The sequence below is a fragment of the Leptonychotes weddellii genome, chromosome 11, assembly GCF_054177405.1.
Source record: "Leptonychotes weddellii isolate Sample4059 chromosome 11, ASM5417740v2, whole genome shotgun sequence".
Taxonomy (NCBI): domain Eukaryota; kingdom Metazoa; phylum Chordata; class Mammalia; order Carnivora; family Phocidae; genus Leptonychotes; species Leptonychotes weddellii.
In genome coordinates this window covers 14112395-14118347 of record NC_138379.1, presented here as the reverse complement: position 1 = coordinate 14118347, position 5953 = coordinate 14112395, and the positions used below count along the sequence as shown (strand labels likewise).

The window sequence follows — 5953 nt, the reverse complement described above, 5'->3', positions numbered from 1 at the left end:
CACATCGTGTTCTCCACGTGTGTCCATTTCTATGTCTCTGCTGTTCTTATGAAGATCCCAGTCTTACTGCATTAGGGCCCGCCCTGAGAATGACCACCTCTTAACGAATTACATCTGCAAAGACCCACTTTCCAAGTGAGGTCACATTCACAGGAAGCGGGGGTTGGATTTCACTATATCTTTTTGAGAAGGGACACAATTCAACCCACAACACCAAGTAACCACAACGCACTGTGGCAACTGCCTTTCAGGAACCGAGGACAGGATGTGGGAATTCAGATTAAGGAGAGCTCTTGCCAAGCAGGGGAATCCAGGGAGGCTTGCTGGGGGAGGTGGCCTTTCAGCCATACATTGATAGGATTTGGATGTGCAGCTCTGGAGAAAGCAAGGCATTCTGGGCAGAGGGTGGTACGTGAGGGAAAGCAGGGAGGAGGGAACAGCAAGGTGGTAATTATGTCCCACTCAGAACCAGTTATAACCAGTACTTGGAACGCTCTCTCTCTCACCCTCTGCCTGCCCCCCACATCTTGTGCTGCCCAGACTCACTCCAGCTCCATCCCTTCTGCTCTTGGTTCTGGTGGGGTTTAGAGGAAGACTGCTGCCCAGGATCATCAGGACATCCCTACTCATGTCCAAACCTGGATTTGTTTTTCCTGAGCTGCAGTTAAGAAAAACAGTAATAAAGTCTGTATTTATCAAGCAGCCAACCAGTAGGAAATTATAACCTTTTAAAATAAATATGTATCTAATTATAGGAAAGCAAGTTTACTTTTGCAAGCACCATCAGGATTTCCCTCCCAAGCAGAGTCTGCAGATCGTGCCCCCACCCCCAGCCTACCCCCAAATCTCACGGCCTCAACCTCAAAACTACCATGTCTGCTGGTCTCTGAGCAAACAGTGAGCTGGGCTGTGCTGAATGCCCCAGCAGGCTTGTGAGGAACATGGGTCCCTGGGTTTTCCTTTTAGAACCAAAGGCCCGGCCCCTTGATTAACTCCCAAGCACCAAGCCGCAACCCCCACCTCCTCCTAGACTGTCTGGTTTGCCCGCAGTCTTTGCCCAGCACAAATTTCTGTGGTTGGCAATTTTCTCCCTTCCAGAAAAGTCCGAAGTCCCAGAGAGAGCAGAATGGAGCCGTCGTCGGGGAGGAGCTCAGCCCCGCTGCTCCTGGCAGACCAGGCTCCAGGCCGTCCTCCCCATACCTGCCTTCCAGTGTGGAGCAGAATGTCTCGTCCACACCACACCGTGAGCGAGTAAGCAACTGTGACCGTGTTTGGGCTAACACGTGGTAACCATTATTACTTATGAACGGCGTGCAATCCCCACCTGCCTGGGGAGTCCTCGAATGAGTTCATTCTCTCAGCAAATGTTTCGTAAGCATCTCTTATGCGCCAGGTACTGCGAGTCGACTGGTTCACTTCCTCAGCTCTTCAAGTCTTTGCTAGAATGTCCCCTTCTCACGGAGGCCTGCCCTGCCTGCCCTGGTTAGTACCTATCCTGCTCCTACCCCACTCCTGGCTTGCCCACCCTCCCTCACTCTGCTCAGCGTTTTCCCTACCACTTGTCACCTTCTAGGATTCTCAGTGACTCATCTTTTGTCCATTGTTTTTGTCTGTTCCCCCACAGAGAAGGAAAGCTCTGGTGGTGGGGTAGATTTGGGTTTTGTTTACTACTAGGTCAAGGCGGGGCACAAAGTAGGTGCTCAATTAGTATTTGCTGAATTGCTTTGGACTGAAGTCATTTTTTTGGAGACAGACAAATCAGATTAAATTCCCACTCCTTCTAGCTGTGTGAGGTTGGGCTGTGACATAATCCCTGCTGAGCCTCACTCTCCACTTCCAGAAAGTGGAGCATCCATGGGGATCCCAGGAGGTGGAAGGTCCGAGGAGCCCAGCATAGCACCTAGCACAAAGATACATCCTAACAACTGACAGGGAGGCTTCTCAGCGTCAAGTTTGGGTGGGAATTCCAAGGGCCACAGAGGCCTCAAGGGTCAGGCAGGCTGGGTTCGAATTCTGACGTCTCTCCTTCCTAGCTCTGTGACCTGAAGTAAATCACTCAACCTCTCTGCGCCTCAGCTTCCTGTTTGTAAAATGGGGCTCAAGCAGCACTCCCCCTGTCTCAGAGATGGTATGAAGTTGTGTCCATGAAGGAAGGCACGGTGCCTGGCAGGTCATGGGCATCCGGGGCTGATTGGTTCCTGTTTTCCCTCCTTCCAGAGGACCTGGCGGCGGGGTGGGGGGACTGAGGAACAGGAGCCTACAAAGGTGCAGAGGCCGGGGCAGGGGGTGGGGGCAGGGACAGGTGCACTCTGTCAGTTAGAAGAGCCACCAACCCTTCTTCCCCCTGGCCATCCATCCCCTCCCCCTCCAATTACCCAGCCTGGGCCCGCAGGATGCGGTCGTTCCCAAGGATGTTCCTATCTCCCCAAGTCCAGCCCAGCCCCTTTGCTCCCCCGAGGAACTCTCTGCTCACTTTGGCACTAATGGGGTCCTACAGTCTCCCAAATAAGATGATGGCTCCCCCCAGCTGGGGCCTATAGCAAATGCTGAGGAAGAGGGGTCTCCTGGGACATGGAGGGCTCCCCCAGGGTCGGGAGGAGGGTGCTGCCTTCCAGGGTCCTGTGGATGGCTTTGTATGTTTGCGCAAAGGAGGGGAGGGCGGGACTGAGGCTGCTCTGCAGCTGCCAGTCAAGAGCAGGGTGGGCTGGGACAGGGTGGGAAGCAGAACCGGGGAAGTAGCCATGGCAACCTTGCCTGACACTCCAAACTAGGAGATGCCCCTCTGCCTTCTGTGTCTGGATGAGGCCCAGAGAGGGCCAGCCACCGCCCCAGCCTGACCTGATGGGGCTGACTCTTTGGACGACTGTCCTGGCCCCCCCATCACTGGCACAGAGTTGGAGTGAGGCCTGATGCCTGCACATGAAGCCCCTCAGCAGAGATGGGGAGTGGGGCGGGGGGAGGCATGGCACACGCTGTGTGCGAGCCAGAAACTTACTTATCGTCCTAAAGGGGGCACTTCCACCCAAGGCAGAGACATGCCAGTTGCCAAACGGACCTATTCCGGCTTCCCCATTGCAGCTGCTTGGCAGGCACTGACTTGACAGGGTCCTGGAGCCTCCCCGCTCTGGACATGACGTGTTCCAGAGTTCCAGGGCCCGCCTAGTCTGGGCAATGGCAGGAAACAACGGAGGCCAGGACAGTGGGCGCACAGGAGACAGCAAACGTGGGACAGAGAGGAGATGCGCACAGGACAGAAGATCGAGTGTCCTGGGCTATTCGGAGTCTGGTGGGGGAGACGTGGGCTTCCCATCGGCCTGTCACACTGGGTAGCCTGGGCTGGATGCCGAAGCATCAGGTTCATTCTGGGGGTTTCTATAGGTTACCACGTATTGAGCTCCTCTGGGGGCGCTCTGTTAGGCACTTTGCGTGCGGTATCCCATCCAAGACTTTGAGGAAGGTACTCCATTCCCCAGCCAGTCAACTGAGGCTTCGTGATGTCGGGACACTTTCCAAGGGCACCCACAAGCAGCAGAGCAGGTTTTAAAGCCAGGTCCACCAGCCTGATGAAGAAACCAAGGCCAGGAGAGGATAAAGCTCCCCCAGCGAGTAAATATCAGAGCTGTCAGGCTCCGCGGCCAGGATCCTCGACTTAGGGTCTGTGAACTTGGGTGGGAAAGGAACACCCCTGACCGTCCCCTCACCGCTCATTGAAATGTAGCATGTCCTTCAAGGGTGAACGTCAGCCGCACCCCACAGTTATATGAGTGGCACCTGTGACTTTGTCTTCAATCTAGATCACAGATATGTCCATGCCATGCTTCCACTGTGGCAGAGATCTAGAAATTCCATTTGTGCACATCACTGGTGTGACATCACAGTAGTTATCAGACCGGCTGTTAGGGGTTTTTATTTAATGCATTAGAAGCACACACCACCGTTGCAATGACTCAATTTAAAAAATTTTTGGTAACTTTTTTTTTTGTCATATATATAATTGGCTTGTTTTGTAATCAGGTGTATTTTAGGCAATTAAAAAACACTGTTCTGAAAAGACACAATGGTCTTTAGCAAACAGTCATGGCACGGAAAGGGTTAAGACACCCCCCACCCCCACCCTGCTCCAAGGCTGTGCCCCTCACCCCCACTCACCTGCCTCCCAGGTACTCAGCCCTGCATGCCACCTTCCCCTCGCCTGAGGGAAGCTGAGTAACAAGCTGGGGGTTTGGCACATCTGGGGGGGATGTGCCCTGATCCCTATCTGACTCACCCCCCTCCCCACACCAAGCCCTCGGCCACATAGGAGTTAAAATGCCAAATTCTCTGGAGAACCCACTCTTCCTCTTTACAACCAAGTCAGGTTTGTGCTGATTTCCAGGCACCAATTATGGGCCAGCTCTCTTGGACCAATTAAAATGTGCATGTGCAATAATGTCGACATTGACAGTCTGGGGTTATCTCGGCGGATATTTTTCATGAAATATTTATAAGAGACTCTGGGAATTTTAACCCCTTCCATGGCTACGCTTCCGCTCTGTGGCAGGCTCCTCGCTGGCGGTGTGAGAGCTAGCGAAGTGTTGAGGGCCAAGAGGCGGGCAGAATCTTGCAGAGGTGGGGGGTGGAGGGCAGGGCAGGCTCAGGAGTGGGTCCGGGCGAACAGGACTACTTTGAAGGTCTTTTAAAAAAAAAAAGAATGTGTAGAATCAGACTAATGATGTGACTGGGGTTCTGGAAAGAGCCATGTGGGTTTCAGAAGTCCCAGGTTTTAGCCCAAACTGTGCTGTGCCCCGGGTGTGTGACCCCGGGCAACGAGTTGGTCGGCCTCTCTGGGCCTCAGTGTCCTAATTTGTAAATGGGAGGAAATGCCCTCTCCCTGTCCACCTGCCGTGGCCACGGTGGGAATTAAATGGCAGAGTGACTGGGAGAGGCTTTGGAAAGGGGTCCTGCCTGTAGGGAGGTTCTGAGGTTTTGCAAGGGGCTCTGGCGGCAGAAACAGAGGACTTAGGCTCTCAGGCTACCAGAACGGGGGTGGGGATCAGCCTGAGAGCCCCAGCATCTGGCACCAGAGTGAGCACTGATGAAGTGTTTGTGGCATGAATGCGTGAACAGACCTGAGCACTTTCTTGCGTTGTGACTGGCTGTTAATGTCCGACGGTTTCAGGCTCTTCACCCACAGCAGGGGCTCCGGGTCTCAGCCTTGCAGATGCTGGACAGAGCTCCGGAGTCCCTGGGTGAGGGGCAACACCCTCCCCTTCCAGAGTCCTGAAGGTACCTCTGCTCGAATATGATTGCATTCCCTCTCTGCGGCTCTCCCCTTCGAGAATCTTGCCCTCACTCCCGGCTCACTGGCTGCATGCTGGAGGTGGGGGCGGTTCTTGCCACTTTATGTATTTATTCACTCATTTGCCTGAAGCTCTCTACTGAAACCCAACTCTGCGCCCCTGTCACCTCTTCTTTCCGAAAAATCACTTTCAGAGTTTGCAAAGGAGGCTGGAAGCGTGTTAAGGCTTCAGGAAGGTCCAAAACACAATCGAAAAACAGAAGTGAAAACACAGTGCGTCAGTAACATTAACACCGTGGAAAAGAACTGCCCATAAAGCAGCTGTTATGTGGACCGATTCCCTTCCACGGGTGGGCAAACCATGAAATGGATGGAGGCAGAATGAATACACCATTTTTCTGTCTGCTCTGTTCCCTCACTGTCCGACCCTAAGCATTTTTCCCTCTTGTTGCGGCACATTAAATTATGGTGCATCCACCAGTTGAATTTGAGACAGTCACGAAAAAGTGATGGTTAAAAAGACCAGATTGTTTCTTGGAATGCAGGGATGAGACAGCACCCTTTCTCATTCTGTGGCCTGTAAAAATTGCCCACCAGCTCCCGGGCCCCAGATGCTCCCTGGAGCTCTCTAAGGACAGGGGAAGGTATCCACGGTCTCGAACTGGGCTGGGCCAG

At 53.5% G+C, this 5953-nt stretch overlaps 1 long non-coding RNA gene across 1 annotated transcript in view; it reads left to right on the top strand.

Annotated features, from left to right (window-relative positions):
- Positions 1-766: 766 nt before the first annotated feature.
- LOC145716141 (uncharacterized) overlaps positions 767-5953 on the top strand; it is a 21726-nt gene continuing 16539 nt past the window's right edge. The window contains exon 1 of the long non-coding RNA XR_014138581.1: positions 767-1251. This is a non-coding gene — a long non-coding RNA (uncharacterized LOC145716141). The remainder of the gene's footprint in view (positions 1252-5953) is intronic.